Source organism: Chiloscyllium plagiosum, unplaced genomic scaffold (genome assembly GCF_037043375.1).
Source record: "Chiloscyllium plagiosum isolate Xiang-an unplaced genomic scaffold, Cpla_swu_hap1 HiC_scaffold_41, whole genome shotgun sequence".
Taxonomy (NCBI): Eukaryota; Metazoa; Chordata; class Chondrichthyes; order Orectolobiformes; family Hemiscylliidae; genus Chiloscyllium; species Chiloscyllium plagiosum.
In genome coordinates, this window is record NW_028270179.1 from 12,072,404 (window position 1) to 12,090,675 (window position 18,272).

Consider the following 18,272-nt stretch of genomic DNA (forward strand, 5'->3'; position numbering starts at 1 on the left):
TCCTCCATACCTGACCCAATTTTTCCTTTCACTCGTACTTGCCCTATCTGTGTAAAGCCTGTGTAAGTACAATCCCTCTTACCATGTTGCCACCCCCAAACCCGAGAGCCATCGCCATTTGTATAACCTCCCACAGATCCATATACTCCCAAATGCTGAAACCTGCTCTCACCAATGCAACTCTCCCTACGTTTTTAACACTGTTCAGTTTTTAAACCATCCCTATCAGTGTAATCTCCTCCAGTCACGACAGCATTCTCGAGCTGCGTATCCTTTTAAATCCCAACAACACTCCCTATCTCTGTAAAGTCCTTCAATTGCTGCTTACCTCGCTATAAGTGTAACTGCTTTCAGGCCACTATATCTTCCATTTGTCTGGAACAGCTCCCTGTAGCCCATCCTTCGTTCGTAAGTGAATAGTCTGCCACAACCCCCTCATGACTGTATCCTCCTCCACTTTCAACAAGCCTTCCCATCCCTATCACATCTTCCAGCATGCATAATACTCACTTTCTTTGAAATATCTTCCAGTACATAAATCATTTCTCTCTCCTGAACTTTCTCCAGTGCATACCATATTTCCTAGTCCGTACAATCCACGCTGTCTTTAGTCCATACCACCATCCCTATCCTTATAATGATCTCCAGTCCTTACCACCCTCCCTATACTTGTAACATTCCCCAGTCAATGCCACACTCCCTATCCCTGTAACATTCTCGAGTCCATACCACGCTCGCTATCACTGTGATATTCTCCAGACACCACAACTCCTGTTATAATATACCACATTCAAACTGCCTCCGAATTTTTCGACACCTTGATCAATATCGTCCCTGTAACGATCCACTCATCCCAATGTCTGGAGTGTAATCCAGGATGCTCGCTCTGTGGAACTTCCTCCAGTGTCTCAAACCCTTTCTCCCACTACCATTCTTTCGTATCCTTAACCTTGCAACATCCTCGAGACCGTGAACAACTCTCTAACTCTGTAACCACTGCTTATTCCTTTATCCCCAACTCTCACTAAGACACTCTGTGCATTTACAAGAAGTCAGTTGGAATGACACCTTAACTGAAGTGATCAGACATGTTTGAAATGTCATTATGGAGTTATGGGTCAGAATGACATTGGCTGGGAGGTGAACATTCAAAGGTTGTCAGGGTTTCGAGTCATTTTTGGGTCGAACTGAGATGCCACAAGGGGCAGCAACCATGAGCAGGAATTTGTTTCTGCACACCAGAGCGTGATAGTAATGTAAATATGGTTACAGACAGGAAACTGAATGTGCTTGCAACAAAGGGAGTACAGTTACTGTGTGTGACAGTAGTCTCAATCCCGACAGGATAAATATTGAATATCGGGATTTCATGGATAGAAATTTGGTTGTGGAAGACATAGTTTTCTGTTATAACGTGTCAAGGAACAATCAAGGGAGTGGCGTATTCATGATGAAATGTTGTGTAATGAGAAATATCAAATTGTCTGATTGCAATGCTGCTTTGTGAGCAGACAAAATCACAGTATTATGTCATTGTTTGAGTTAAAAAGTGATTTTGTTTAGCCAATGAGATGGAAAAGTGGAATTAGACCATTTGGCCCATCGAGTATGTTCCGCCATTCAACGAAATCATGGCTGATCTGGTAATCCCAACTGTAATTTCCTGCCTCCTTGTTCAAGATTCTCACACAACGGAAACCAAACGAAGTGGCAAAGATAAATATTGAGGGTAAGGTTATGTATGTTGCAGACATGGACTTTACTAAAGCATTTGCTAATATTAGTTTGGCCTAGAAAATCAAATCACAATCCATGCAATCCACGAGGATTGGCAATAATGCAATATTTTCCTGTTAATAGCATACAGAGGGATGTGAAGGGATATACTTCTGATTGGAGCTCTGTGGCCAGTGGTGCTTCAGAAGGACCAATTCTGCGAATTCCGTTTGACATTTACGTCAATAATAAAGATGTTTATGACAGAGGCCTGATTAGTAATCTGGCAGACCACGTTTCGAAAGGCATATAGTGATTAGGAATAGTTAGGGGAATTGTGAATAGTAGGGAAGGATGTCAAAAGGTTCAGCAGGAAAGACGTAATAGAGACATGCAAGGTAATCAGAGGATTAGACAGGTTTGACAGTGAGAAGCTTTTTCCTCGGATGGTGATGGCGAGCACAAGCTTTAATTTGCGGAGTGATAGATACAGCACAGATGTCAGAGGTAGTTTCTTTACTCAGAATAGTACAGGCATGGAACAGCATACCTGCAGTAGTAGTAGACTCGCCAACTTTAAGCCTGTTTAAATTGTCATTGGATAGACATATGGCATAAAATCGAATAGTTAGGGATTTTGTGAATGACACTGAATGTGGTCGGAAAATGGACAGTGAAAAGGGTTATCGAAGCGTAGAATGGGGTCACCAGTCCTGATGTACCCATAGGTTGAGGAATAGCGGGTGGGGAAATTCACGATGCTGTATTTTGATGAGGCAAACCGGGGCAGTACTTGTACAGTTAATTTTAGAGCCCTGGGTAATGTTGTCAAACAGAGAGAGCTCGGGATGCAGGTAAACAGTTCTTAAAAATTTGCGTCACATGTGGATAGGTTGTTGATGAGAGAATTTGGACTGCTTTCCTTCATGGATCAGAGAATTGAGAATAGGAATTTGGACGTCATGTCATCGCTGTCCAGGACATTCGTATAGCCAACATAAAAGCATTGTTGATCATGTCGAAAAACTCAACTGGTTCATGTGTTTCTATTAGGGGAGGATATCTGACATTCTTAACTGGTCTCGCTTACATGTGACTGCAGACCAACAGCAACATGGCTGACTCTGAGCCGCCTCCGGGCAATTAGCAGTGGGAAATGTATTGTGGTCCAATCGGTGACTCACTCAGTCCATGAATGAATAAATTAAACTAGATATGTCCACCACCCTCCCACCCCCCCCGCCTCCCCCCCCCCACCCCCCCACCACCGCCTCTGCAAATGCCTCCAACGACAGCAATTCAAACTGGCTGTGTAAAAGATTTTAGTCCCTTGTTCCTCTTGGTATCAATCTCACCACCTCTCGCGTCTTCAAGTCTCCCTGTTCCTAACATCTCATTTAAACCTGACACTGTTTCCTCTTCCTGTTGCACTCTTCCTGTTAGGAGATTCGTTGCGATCCAATTAACAAATATTCCCATATCTCCAAAGCATTGGTTTTTCAGAATTGTTAGTTTTTCTGTCTTTTTCAACATCCCTTAATCAAATTCGATCCTTCATCCCTGCGTGACGTGCAGGTAGGAATGTCTTGCTGAGGTTTTGTCCTTTTGTTCAATATTTTACATAGTTACTTAACATGATTTCCACTGTTCATTTATAATCACACCTTTCAGTCTGTTTCACTTGTTTATCTTGTTCAGTTCTCCTCCCAAACCCCCTTGAATTGGCTTTGTTTCTGATTGTCGTGTGTGATTTATGTTCATTATATGAGGTTTTAAATCACTATTCATTCCTGTATATGACAATTTCCCAGAGGATCTCTCCATGTGACATTACTCATTCACTCAGCTATATTACCAAACGGTCGATTTGAAATAGTTACGTCCAGAGCCATTTGCACAACATGTTATTCAAAGAAACACTGACAAAAACATTCTCTGAAAGCCTCTTTGAATATGACGTTTCCAATTATGTAAAATTAAAGTCTCCCAAAGTTATCATAATGTCTTTGTTATGAATTCGAATAAATTTCTGTTTCATGCAGTGTTGAGCAATGAAATGCTGCTAGGCTGCAGAAAACCACTTCTGCTTGTATTTGGGACACATGGTACTCAGAATCTGGATTCCAGCTGACTCAACTGCATAATCGAAGCCCAAATGCTTTTTTTTTCTATTATGCCTTTGTTGTCCATTACTGTCAGATTTACACATCCCGCTTTCCCATTCTGCCAGAGGCCCTGCAAGGTTGTTTACTGTTACATATTTATGTTCTACCTGTTCTTTGCTGCGTAACCACATCTGTCTAGTGTTGAATCGCATTTATCTCTTTGTCATATGTCCATGCATAATATTGTAGGTAATTTGTCCGTTCCGTAAAAGAACTTTGCAATTTAGGTTTCCCAATAATTTCCTGCCACAAACCTATTCGCTAGTGTATATTTTTAGTGAAACTCTGTACCGTCCTGTTCATTCCTTCCTGTTTATCTTCAGCCACATCACCGTGTTGTTCCGATGCTTCACATTTTCTCTTTGGATTTGGGAAGGTCCTTTCACCTGAACACTATCATTGCATCCTCTCTGTCAGTTTAAAGCCCTGTCCTTCAACCTACCGCCATGATTGGCCAGGACAGAGGTCCTACCATGCTTCCTTGGTGCCCAGTGCAATGGGACTTTTTCTTATTCACTGGTGAGACACAGACGTTTCTGGCTGGCCAGAATTTCATGCCCACCCACAACTGGCCTTGCGCTGAGTGGCTTGCTCGTCCATTTCAGACGGCAGTTGAAATTCAACCCCATTGCTCTGGTTCTGGAGTCATATGCAGGCCTGAGCGCTGCCGAAAACACATTTCCTTCCTTAAAGGATAATAAGCAATCAGATGGGTAGCCCTGACACCGGCATTAAATGCTCGATAAACAGTCTCGTGAGAACGATACTGGGCCGTTCACTGTCCCACTCATACCTCACTCATCCCTGAGTACTGATACCAGTGCACCATGAGTCAAAACATTTTCTACCTGACCACTGTTCAAACCTGATGCCTTCCTACATTCTAGTGATGTCATTCAGTATATCTCCATGTGGTGTTCCTCACTGTGTGAGTTTAATTGTTGCCTCTGTCAATGCCCCTGGCTCTTGCAGCCATTCCAGATCTCGAGACAACAGAATTCTCCACTCCACAGAGACAGGACTGCACAGTCTAGGGATGGAGACTGGACATTTCCAGATCTCCGAGGGACTGAGTATCATTTTCCATGTATAACCCTCGCTGCAATAATCAACTTTCCGATTCTATCTTTTCCCTGACTACCATACGTACTTGGGAAGTTTCTGATTCATTTAACTTTGTGTATTATCCAAGTCACAGTAAACTTCTCCAAACACTGCTTCTCTGTACCTCCTTTTTCAGTCATCCCCATCAGCCTCCACATCTTTGCATGTCTTCACAATCGTCGCCAGGCTGAATGATGTTCTCCACCTCATTAATATCGATCAGAATCCACAACTTTCCCGATCTCGATGACCTTCTCCAGTCCCTCCAATTTTTTCTTTTTCTGTAGCCTCCCCCAGTCACTCCATAGCTCGCTCTCTCTTAAACTCCCCCAGTGATGACAGACTCTGTTTGGGACAAACACAGCAACATGGCATTGAGTTAAAAGGTCAGCTGTGATGATAATCATTGTGGAAACAGGCTCGTGGAGTTGAATGGCCTGCCCCATGCCCCTCTGTGTAACACTCCCTATCTCTGTATGTACTTGATTCCCTGCTACCTTTCCAATCTCTGTAACCTAACAACCTCCTACAACTGGAACTTTTTCAGAACACAGAATTCTCCATATCTCTCAAACCTACTCCAGTCCCTACAACTCTTCCAATCTATTTAGTCCTCCAGCCGATAACCCTCTGTATCTTTGTAACTTCCTCTAGCTGCTGGAACCTTACATATATCTGTAAATTCATGTCCTACAGTGTCCCAACCTTTGCATTCCCATCCAATCTCTACCGCCGTACGTGCCCCTGTGACCTTTTCCCACACACTGACCCCTCTTCCAAAGTTGAATCCTTCTCTGTCTCTGTTACTTTCACCTGCTCCTTCAGCCCTCCATATCTGTATGATCCTCTGGAGTTCATCCGCCCACTCTATCTCTACTATATCCTCCAGTCTCCATAGCCCTCCTTACATTTCTAACCACCATTGGTACGTATAAAAATCTCTTTGTAACTGCTCCAGTCGCTGTATCATTCCCCATCTGTCAGGCATACTCCAATCCCCATCTGCAGCCCAACCTCTCCCTCACCTCCCTCGAGCCCTGCAAGTCTCCTATATTCGGTATATTTTTCTAGGCCACAACAGCACCCAACATTTCTCTTTGCACCTCCACTCCTCACAGCCCTCCCCGCACCTCACACCCTCTCCCTTTGTGTTCTCTGCAACCCTCCCTCAGAGTTTCGTGTTATTGTTCCTCAAAATATCCCTCGATCGGTAAACAGCTCCAACCCTCCCATCTCTGTAAACTCCAACAGCTCCAACATCTCTCCTCATCTGTGTAACTTCCTCCAGTTCTTAAACGCTCTCAAAATGTGGAGACCCTACAATCCTCCCGATGTGTTGTCCTCTGCCATCCCATCTGCAGAACCCACTCCAAAACCTGCGACTCTTTCGATCCTTTTCCTCCAAGGCTCAATGTCTATTGAGCTCCCTTCTCGTGTTGTCAACCACCCTGTCCATGTGAGCTCCTCTAGTCTCGACATCCATCGACTCATCTCCATAACCTTTTCAGCTCTCACACCCCTGTCTGTGTAAACGTCATTCTCCCCTTCAACCCTGCCTACCCCAGGAATCTCCTCCAGTTTGTGCGATGCTCCCTATCTGTGCAAGTGTCTCCAGGCCCTAATGTTGTTCGCGTGTCTGTAAGCTCTTCCAGATCATTACTCAGTAATATGTTCATTTGTACAGCTGGTGTAAACGTGTTGGGCTAAATGACATCCTTCTGTGTCATAAGACATCTGTGTGGTCCTGTGTGATGTCGTGAGAATCCTTCAACTCGAATAATCTTCTATCTCTGTAACCTCGTCTCTTCCATACAATCCATTTCGATCTCTCCACTCTCCATCAACAAATACACCTCTCCTTATCTCTGTAACTCATACAGATGTAAAGCCACATTCTTTGTCTAGAATCTCCTCCAGCCCCTACAATGCTCCCTCTCTCTTTAACAGTTCTCAAGTCCTTACGGCTCGCCCATTCTCTGTAACAACTCCGATCCATGCAAATCTTCCAATCATTGCGAATGCTCCAGTCCACAAAACCAATAATGTCACTAACTCCCTTCTGCCCTGGCAAATCTCATTATTTCTACAACATCCTCATGTGAATAGTGGGCGTTATGTCTGCAACATTTCCCAGCAAGTATAACTCTGCCCATGTCTATATCTTCCTCGTCCCCTAAACTTTTTCCTGTTGTGGAAACTCCTCCAATGTCTAACCAGCTGTTTAACATCCTCAAGTCCCTACAACGTTGCCGATGGTGTAACTACCTCCTGCTGCCACACAGCTCAGTATCTCTGCAAACTCTACAAACGAAATCACTTCCTATCTGTGGGAACATCTCGACCTCCCTATCTCTGTAATCTCTACCAGATGTTAAAACCCTTCACGTAACTTTAAACTCCATTATCTTCTTCAAACCTACAACTTTCTAAAACATCCACCATCTGCTTAAATCCTCCTATCTCTGTAAAACTATTGAAGAAAAGTCACATCATTTTCTGCAGAAACTCCTGTTATTAATTTCCTGCAGCATCAATGTAAGCTTTTCTTTCTGCTTTCTGCAATCTCTCGTTCTCAACGTCCTCCACCAAGAACATTCCTTGTTATCTCTCATCTGTTCCAAAAACTCAATCCACCCGTACTTCTGTGAACCTTTCCATGAGGAAAATATGTGTTTGAAACTGGTGCTATGACGTTTGGAAGAATGTTATAAATTCAGGACAATTTGTAGAAACTAGAACATTTGCAGAGGTTGGAAGGGCTATCGAATGGAAAAGATGTTACAGAGAGTAGCAATTTGTAGCCACAGAGACACGTGTGGCTGATTGGCTGTGGGGTTTAAGAAAATATTAAATTGACCTGCAAATGCATAGAATGGGATATACCTACACTGATTGTGGGCCTATGGACTGGAATAGGGACCAGTAGTTTACTCTACACGGGCTTGGCAGATTGTATTTGATCTTCCTGATGGGATTTTGGAGCTCGGTTCCAGGATGGAAGACAGCAGTTGTCCAGTTCATGCAACAGAGGGAACCTGGTACCTTCCTGATCTCATTGTGAATCTGTTTTCCAAAATCCTTGTAAGAAGCTATAAATACCTAATGCGCTGTGGTTTGTACAGTTCTGAGTGTATTTCCCTATACTTTGTGTCTCGATGTGATTCTGAAATGAAACAATTACAATGGAAGTTATGCCCCACAATAACAAGCTCTCGGTATCAATTCATGACAGCGGTCAGCTCACGAGAACCTCACATCAGAATAACTTCTCACTTCCCGAAATGTTACAACTGAAAGTAACGTTTCAACTCGTGTGAATTGCTTCTGCATCATTGACCATAATCTGTGAAGATAGAAAGTTCACTTCCCCTGTCACTGTGTAGGCTCCATCCTCAGGCCTGATGTGCCTGAATTCCCTGTCCCTGTCCCTGTCCCTGCTGCATTTATTTCTGGTGCACAAAGACTGAGGGGTACATCATGTGATAGGTTCTCCAGGTATCATTTTTGTCAGCGTTCGTAAACGGTTTCACTTCAAAATGGTTTTGTAGCCAAAATATTGATCTGACTGGGCCAGCTCAGTTTTAAATTGAAACAAAGCCAATCTCCTTCAGTACGTAAAAAAAATCCGTATCCCAGTAATGTCCCCCATCCTTCACTATTTCTACAATCTCCTCTGTCCCCTACAGCCATCCTGCTAACTAGCACGTGCTGCCATCCCTGAATTTCTTCCAAACTTTTCAACAAGGCCAATGAAATGAGAGTTTAAAAATAGTATGAACGAAGTCAGACGTAGCTGTCATATGAAGATGAGGCTGCAGTGTGGCCAAGGCTGAGAACTGGATATTCAAGGGTTTACAACATTTAGACAGCGAGGATTAAAAGGCCAACACAGTGAAGTAGCATTGTGTGAAAAGGATAGAATCAGAACTATTGTGATACGAATCACGTTTGCACAGTGATCCTCCCTTCCCTCTCGTCTTATCCCTGTATATTGATCAGATATTGGTAACCTTGAAGACTTTGTAAAATCGCACCACATACAGGAGATCATTTGCAGACCGACTGCATTGGACAAAAAATGTTTTTACGCCCTTGTTCTTACTCCCTGGAGACTATCGCACATCAGATGCCGATCTAGGCACCGTTAAAATTGATTTGAGAGTTTCTGCCTCTCCTTTGTTCCCGTGTATGACTTTCAAATCCCTCACATACTATACCTGAAATAATAACTTTCCTCACTGCTTCTCTAATGTTTCAAACAATTACATTTAATATTCACCACTGGTCTGCTGTCATGGAGGAACGTAATGTCCCTCTGCTGCACGATGCCATCCACCAGAACCTTACAGGTTTGTCCACAAAGGGGGCTCCCACCTCTGCCATGTTCAGGGCGGTTTCACATTGGCAATTTAGAGATGGCACCTGTTACAGGGAGGCCGGTTCATTCTGAGATATCAAGGCAGTGGGCCGTTGTTATAACAAAGGGAAAATCATGGGGATAATGTCAGATCAGAGGAAAACCACGCAGGCAGGGAAGGTAGCTAATGAGGGAGATTGGGGATGGTGTAATGAGAAAACGCACTTATTATTCACAGGAAGAATATGGTCTCTCCCTGTCTACTGATGCCCCTGAAAATATGTGCGCTCTAATCCTTTCCGCATCCTGCATTCCAATCTTTCCTCATGACTGCACTTTTACTTTCACAGGGTAACTAATATCCTCTGTCCTCTCTCCACTCAAAATCCCTCCTTGCAGGTGATGAGGTGACCAGGACCGCACACAGTACACAAGCTGTGACTGAACTCATTATTTATGCAGTTCTGACAAAACATTCCTATTCTTAAATTCTCCACTTTGGCTGATAGAGCAACTAAAGAAATTGCTGCTTAAGGAGATAATTGATGCGTCCAGCTACCTTTTTGCATCGGCCTAAACTGACCATAATCTCATTTAATGTGCATTCCTCTCGGTTGTGGATGTCCCCAAACGTCTTGCATTTCATGTCTCTGGCTGGTTTGCTACTTTCACCTGGACCCCATTGTCTCTGTTTCTAAACAGTCTGCCATGTGAGCTCTTGTCAAATCCAAGCATGTCACATCAAGGTAGGAGTAACTGTCTCAAACCAGCAGTCAGATTAAGTGCACACAATCTTCCTTGAATAAATCCAAACCGACTGTCGTGGAGTCTCTCAGACTTCCTCAGCGACGGTTTTACCTGTGTCTCAGAATTACAACCCAACTCTTCAGTCTGTCCCTTGATTCATATTAACCAAGACTGCAATGTTTGCCGTTCTCCAGTCGTCAAGCACCATCGTCGTATCCAGTGAGGATTGGACGGTCTCTATAAGGCGGTGTTTATTTTTGATCTTTTGAAACAGTCTGGAACATTCTGTTGTTCGTTTCAAGGGATTTGAATGTCGTTTGTAATTTCCTCCCTACAGAAGTATATTTCTCTTGATATGCAGCACGACACCGTGTGGATCGCCTCCCTATTTTGGTTGAGACAGAAAGGGGACCAACATCATTAACTACATTCACTGCCCGCGTGGTCTTCCTCTCATCTGGCATTAGCCCGATGATTTTCGCTTTGCTGTAACAACTGCCGACTGCCTGGATATTCCAGAATGAACCGCCCTCCTTGTTGCAGATATCATCTGCAAAAAGCCATTACACTCTTCGATTGTCAATCTGAAACTGCCCTGAACATGGCAGAGCTGGTAAAACTGGTTCCCCTCTTTGTGGTCAAGCCCCCAAGCCTCTGGTGGATGGCATGGTGCAGGAAAGGGACATTATTTTTCTCAACGACTATGAAGGGATGCCATGACGCCAGACCGTGCCAGCTTGGTCCAAGGTTGACCCTGAGTCAGTGAGGTGTCAGCCTCCTGGGTGAATGCCCAGCAGAGTAAGAAGGAGGTCAGTGACCTTCTCCACTCTACCAGGGTAAAAGCCACCTTCTGCACTTTGTGACATCGCGGTCACTCGATCTCTGTTACTGTAACCATCTCCAACAAAGGTTCACGTTCTTCCACTCTCACTGAATGCAGCACCTCTTCTCATTATCTCTGTTAGCTCTTCACGTTCTCACTCTCACCTCTTCACTCTCCTTCTTCCCAAATTCGCCTGGTGTCTGCGTTGCCTGCTCAGTCACTCAGGACAACTCATCACCTTTCCCCCAGCTTTACCAGCACTAATAGGTGTACCAACCTCTGCCATCTCCCTGAAGACCTCTTAGTAATTCTCACATTCCAGATGGAATAATCCTACAATAAGTCAGAAAGAGTCATGATGAATTGGGGTCTCCCCAACATTCAGCTCCTCACCCTAAACAGGGGAAGGATCCTGACCCTACCAACCACGAGAGGCTGAATGACAGTTTCCAAGCTCCTGGACTGGTATCAGAAACTCCCCTTTACCCATTGTGCCGGGCACCTTGACTTACTGTGGACAATGATATCAAGTTTTCTGGTTTTATATCTGTCTCACAACACGGCAATGCAGCAGGTGTGTGAGCCTGGCCGTTCTGGCTGAGGGGAAATACAGCTAAAGGCAGGGTAAGACAAGGCAATAAATCAGTCAGCATTCAGGTAAACTCAAAGTCAGTGTGTCCACTCATTCACTGAGCAGTCCAGATGTGCAGTTCATGAGCTGGCTGTGTATCCCTGAAGATAACGGACTTGAGGCAGCATTACAATGAGAGTTGTCAGTAAACCCCGATCTGCAGTACAGAATTATACTGTCACTGACTCGGAAATGTCGTGTGATGGCATGGTGACGCTGGCATGTGACAGATGCCAGCATTGGTCGGTATGGAGTACATGCAGCTTCTGTCTGTGCAGTGTAGCCCTAGGCGTTGTTGTCCAAGGTAGATGTCCGCGGATGCGAGGAGCGAGGTGTAGTCACTAGTTACCAGCTCTGAATTTCATGTTGAATTCCCCACATTGAGTTTCCCCACAGTGGGAGGAGGTTATGAAGCTGTGATTTGATGAGGAAAGATCGATGTAAATGTGTCTTTTGATCTTCAGTATTCATGCAGTCAGCATCTCGCCACTATCTTTCTGAAATCTTGTCTTATAGAACAATACAACAGAAACATGCCCTTCGGCCCGCCGAACCTGCACTGACACATGATGCCTTACCAAAAGTTAAAAAAAAATAAATCTATAGCACTCTATTCTCTGTTTACTGACCTCTGTGGGAAGATACCTATTGTTTCTTCTACAACATCCTCTATCAGTGCATTCGAGGCACTTCCACATTCTGTCTGGAACAGAAGGAAAACAACTTGCCTATTATAACTCTTTCAAACATTCTCCTTTTTATCTAAGATGATGGCCTTCGTAATTGATATTTCTATCCTGGGAAAAAGCTCTGAGTATCTATTCTGTCCATATCTGTCATACGTTTGGAATGCTCCTGAGGTTGCCCCTCAACCGGTAACGTCCAATTGAAAACAAGCCACGTTTGTCCAATTTTTCCTTCGGGCTAATATCCTCCAAACCAGGCAACATCCTCGTGAACGTTTTTCAAACCCTCTCCATCACCTCTACATCGTAGTGCTGATGTGGTAACCAGACCTGCAGGCAAATTTCCAAACGTGGCCAAAACAAAGTTGTATCCAGCTCCAACGTGACATTCTAATTTTTATACTTTGTGCTCTGATTGAGATACACAAGTACACGATAGGTTTTCTTGGCCGCAATGTTCACCTGTGTTGCCACTTTTAGGGAACTGTGGTTTGTTACCTCGATACCTTAGATGTTGCAATTCTTTCGAGTTCTTCCATTAACTACATACTTCTCTCGTACTGAAGACCTTCTAAAATGCATCAACGGGCATTGGCCCAGATTAATTTGCATCTGCATTTTTTCCATCCAAGACTCCATCCTATCTATAGCCTGCGGTATGCTGTGCCAATCATCCTCACAATCCGCAGCTCATCCAATCTATTCACAGATCTCCAGTAATAAAATACGCCCTTTCCCCACCACTCCGTCTTATATGACCAACGAGTTCTGTATCCATCTTACTGACTGCCCGCTAATCCCATTTGACTTCACCTTCTGTATGAACCTGCCATAAGGAACCATACCAAAGGCCTTGCCCTGGTCCATATGGCCTGCATCCAGCCCCGTGGCCTCATCAATCACCTTTGCCACGTTCTCAAAATATGCAATCAATTATTTGAGAGACGACCTTCAAAACATAAAGCCATGTTGCCTTTCAAGATAATTCCATTTTTTTTTCTAAATGGGAGTCAGGTATATCTCTAAGAATCTCCAATATTTTCCCTACCAGTGAGATAAGGCTCAAGACCTGAACTTTCTTGCATTTTCCGTGTTATACTTCATCAAAAAGGAACAACACTAGCTCTTCTCCCGTTCTCTAGAACCTCTCCTGTGACTGAAGAGCATGCAAAAAGTGTGCACTATGGTCAACCAAATTACTCACTCGATTCCCTCAGTATTTTGGAATTGATCCCATCATAACCTGGAGACTTGTCTACCTCATTGCTTTTCAAAACTCCCAGCACAGCATTCATTTCTTAAATTTCGAAATGCTCTGGAATATCAACATTTCCTTCTCAAGACTCACCATCCACCATGTTCTTCTCCTTTGTGAAAACCGATGTAAATTATTAAGGCAGTCACTGGCCTCATCCAGATCCATGCATTAAATTCCTCCTTTGTCCTTGAGTGGACCGATTCTTCCCCGGCGACCTTCTTCCTCTTGACAAACCGATTGGGAAGTTCCTTAATCATGATTCTCAAAGACAATTCGTGGTGTCTTTTATTCCTCCTAAATCCTTGTTTATGTTTTTCCTGTTTTTTTGTTATGTTTTTCGAGACACCGATCCACACACTTTCATGTGCCTCCTTTATCTTTTTTGACTGAGCTCACAGTTTCTCTTGTCATTAAATGTTCCCAATGTTTTATATCATTGCCAACTGTCTCGATGACCAGATCTCAGAAACTTCAATACAGTAACATTGCAAAGGGTCTCATGTGCTTCTCAGACATTTCTACCGGACTCATCATGATAGCCCATTCAGGCTTCAATTCAAACTCAAAACTATAACGCATCTCCTACAGTGACATGTGGTTTCCATTGATTGTCTTTTGTTCCCTTACTTAATTTCATTCTCTGCTTTGAAAATGAATCTGTGAAAGATTGCTTGTCGTTTCTTACCAACATGAATTTGCGCACACAATGTTCTTCCTAATTTCTTTTTTGGATCCCACTCCTTTGCATTCCAAACACCCCTGAGCTTTCTGTTGTATTCAGGAGAGGCTGATTAGGCTGGGGCCGTTTTCCCCGGAGCGTCGGAGGTTGAGGGCTGAACATTTATAGGTTCAAAAATACTGAGAGGCTTGGATAGGATAAACAGGAAATGTATTTTCCCTGGGCTGGGAAGTCCAGAATTGGAGGACAGGGTTTCGGGTGGGAGGGAAATGATATAAAAGTGACCTAAGTGGCAACTTTTGCATGCAGCAGGTGGTGCGTGGATGGAATGAGCTAAAAGAGGAAATGTTGGAGGCTCGACAATTATAACATTTAAAATGCATCTGAATGGGTATATGAAAAAGAAGGGTTAAGAGGAACATGATTCCAGTGTTGATAAATGTGATGAGATTATGTTAAGACTGTGGCATTTACATGATGGACCAAAAGGTCTGCTTCCGTGCAGTATATCTCTCTGCTCTACGGCACTATTGTCCTCGCACTGTCTGATCTAACCCTTCCTGTTCTGTCTGTATGTTTCTAGACTTCCAAGGAGCTCAGGATTTAGCAGCCTGACGCTTTTTCACTGTGTGAAAACACATTTTCATTGAACGAATTTAATCTCCCCTCAGAATGCCTTCCACTGAACTGATTCTGATTTATTTTCTCTTTCTTGTTTCCTGTTCACTTGAATGAAATCTATTTTCAGCCGACTCAGTTTCGAATGATTCATACTAAAACGTCATAATCTGGATGAATGCTTTATAGTACTTACATATAGTCATGAATTATGCTCACTATTCCATAAGTGCTGCCCCTTTCCTTCCTGATGGGAGTGGAATGAGTGTGGAAAGTAGAGTATAAGGAGTGCCATGGCACTATCACCTGCTGGTGACTGTCGGTGTTGGAGGGAAGGATTGATTGTGGATTGTTACCATTCCAGTGGACTGCTTCGTCTTTAGTCGTGTCAAACAGTTTCAGTACTGTTGGCGTGCATTCATTCAAACACGTGTAGATTACTTATTGCTAGCTTGAACCTTGGAGGTAATGGAGAGGAAGACAGGGAAAAAGTTACTGACTGCAGGATTCCTAACTTCTGATCTGAAGTTTTCACCATCGCAGCTATATAGTCTTGGATAAACCTGACAATATTAGTGCCAATTAATTCAACATTGGTAATGCCTTTGGATGCTGAATAGGTGTAGCCCTCTAGTTTAGTGATGGTTTATGATGGCCATTGTCTGACATTTATGTAGCACGAATGTTACTTGTCACATGTCAGACGCGATGCCTGGCTATTGTCCAGGTCCTGCTGCATTTGGACTGATTCTGTGATCTGAGGAGTTAAGAATTGTAGAATTATGAGCAAACCTCATTAAACCTTACCGTATGAAGGAGAAAGATTGCAGATAGCTGGTTTTCGAAAGTACTTGCGACCTTTGTTCTTCGAGATGGCACTGGGTTTAGCAGGGGCTGTCTACTAACCTTGGTGCAGTGAATCTTGTAGATGGTATAAACTGCTATTATTGTGCCTCAGTAGTGGAGGGGATTGATGCAATTGGAAGTGATAGCAATTAAATGGGCTGGTTTTGTCCTGGGTTTTTCCTGGGATATACTCCATCACAGGCTTTGGGGAGTCACCAGATGAATTACTGACAGCACAATTCCTAGCCTCTGACATGCTCGTGAAGACCGTGTTATTTATATGGCTTGTCCAGGACAGTTTCTGTTCATTTATCACAAACAGGCTGCTGATAAACACAGTGTTTAAGACTCAGTGGTGGTAACGCGATTGAAAATCAAAGGATGGTTTGATTCTTTATTGTCATATATGTCCAGGATTTGTCTGTCTTGAATATTACTTGCCATTATTAGACTAAACCTGAATGAATTTGAACATGGAGTCTTTCAGGAATGCTGCAATCAATGAACATTCCCACATCTGACCTCATGATGGGGAGTGCAGCTGGAAATGGTTGAGCCTCGGACACACTCTTTCCTCAGGAATCGTTGTCGAGTTCACCTGAAGTTCGAATTACTGACACTGACAGCATTTTTTTTTTGCTGGTGATAATTCTAATCAGGAGAGTACTTACCCCAGATTCTGAATAAGTATAATTTTACTCAGGTTCCTCTTCTCTCACCCTGTTAATTGGTGTGTTGATGTTAAGTGTAATTACTCTCACTGTCGCTTTGAAATTCCACTCTTTTGCACTCAGTTTGCAATGGGGTCAGGAGCTGAGTGGTCCCGACGGGACACTAACTAAATGACACTGAGCAGGTTATTGCTGGTTGATCACATTATTGCGAAAAGCGTTTTTCACAACTGGCTGCAATGCAAGTGCCCTGCTTTTTGTTTACAGGACATACTTGCCATTGATAACATTGTTGGAAAGTAGTCGTATTCTTAATCAAATTGAACAACTTGGCAAGTGATGTGGCAATTTCTGGAGGAAAATCACAGTTCACCGTCTCTCCAACCATTTTTAGACATTGTGTGGAGTCAATCAAACTGTCTGAAGATTAGGGTCTGTGATGCTGCGGCCCACTGAAGGAGCCGAAATGGATCATCTGCTTAGCCCTTCTGGCTGTAGATTGTCACAAATGTGTCAGCTTTTTTTTTTCAATGATGAGGTGCGCTCTCCGAAAACTGGGTATTTCATTGGAGGTCAGAAACCCCCTCCTCCAATGTGTCCTTCATTGTCCACTAAATTTTATGATCACATGTGGCAGGACCTCAGTGATAGATCAGAACAATTGTTTGTGAGATAATTGAGCTCTGTCCATCGGTTGCTGCTTATGCTATTTAGCATGCAAGTCATCGCGTTTTGTTGCTGAAGACACAAGAGTTTCTCCAGGTTGCCCCCTCATTTCTAGGTCTGCCACGTGTTACTCCCGCCATGTCCTTCTGCACTCTTCCGTGACTCAGTGTGGATTCCTGGCTTGATGGTTAGATTAGATTAGATTACTTACAGTGTGGAAACAGGCCCTTCGGCCCAACAATTCCACACCGACCCACCGAAGCGCAACCCACCCATATCCCTACATTTAACCCTTTACCTAACACTTTAGGCAATTTAGCATGGCCAATTCACCTGACCTGCACATCTTTGGACTGTGGGAGGAAACCGGAGCAACCGGAGGAAACCCACGCAGACACGGGGAGAATGTGCAAACTCCACACAGTCAGTCGCCTAAGTCGGGAATTGAACTCGGGTCTCTGGCGCTGTGAGGCAGCAGTGCTAGCCACTGTGCCACTGTGCCACCGTGCTGCCCAAAACATGGCTACTGTAGAGTGGGATGTATGTCAGGCTGTGACGTTGCAGACTATATGAGTTGTACAGAGTATGATTCTGCGGCTGCGATATCCCACTGCATCTCACGGACATCTCGCCAAATTGTGACGATGGACCTTCCACCACGGGTGGACTGTGCCGTGGCTGTTCTTATCTTTATAATGGGCGGCACAGTGGCTCAGTAGTTAGCACTGCTGCCTCACAGCGCCAGGTCCCTGTTTTGTATTGCCGCCTGGGGAGACTGTCTGTGTGGAGTTTGCACATTCGAACAGTGTGTGCATGAGTTTTCTCCGATACTCCGGTTTCCTCTCACATTCCAAAAATGTGGAGGTTAGGCGCATTCTTCAGGAGTAAATTGAAGGTAGACAAATGTCGGTGGGTTAGTCTTCGGACGACCTTTGTGGACTTGTTGGGCAGCAGGGGCTGTTCCACACTGTAAGAAGTCTTAAACAATGCACATATTAAATGGGGAGGTGTATCTGAAACAGGTGGACAGTTGACGATAAGGTCAATTATATGTTTCACTTTTATTGATTCCCTCCAAACCTGCCGCAGAGCAGTCTAGCAGAAGCAGGATCCAGAATCAATGCTGAGCACTTTATTGACGATATACCAAGGAGCTGCCCCTTCTATCTGGGACAGAATCTATCAGCGGGGGTGGTGTGTTGTCTATGTATGACTGTTGCTTGATTAGTCTGTGGGAAATATATAACAGGTTATTCCCACATTTTCTACAAGGAACAATTAATGTCACTTTATTTCTTATATATT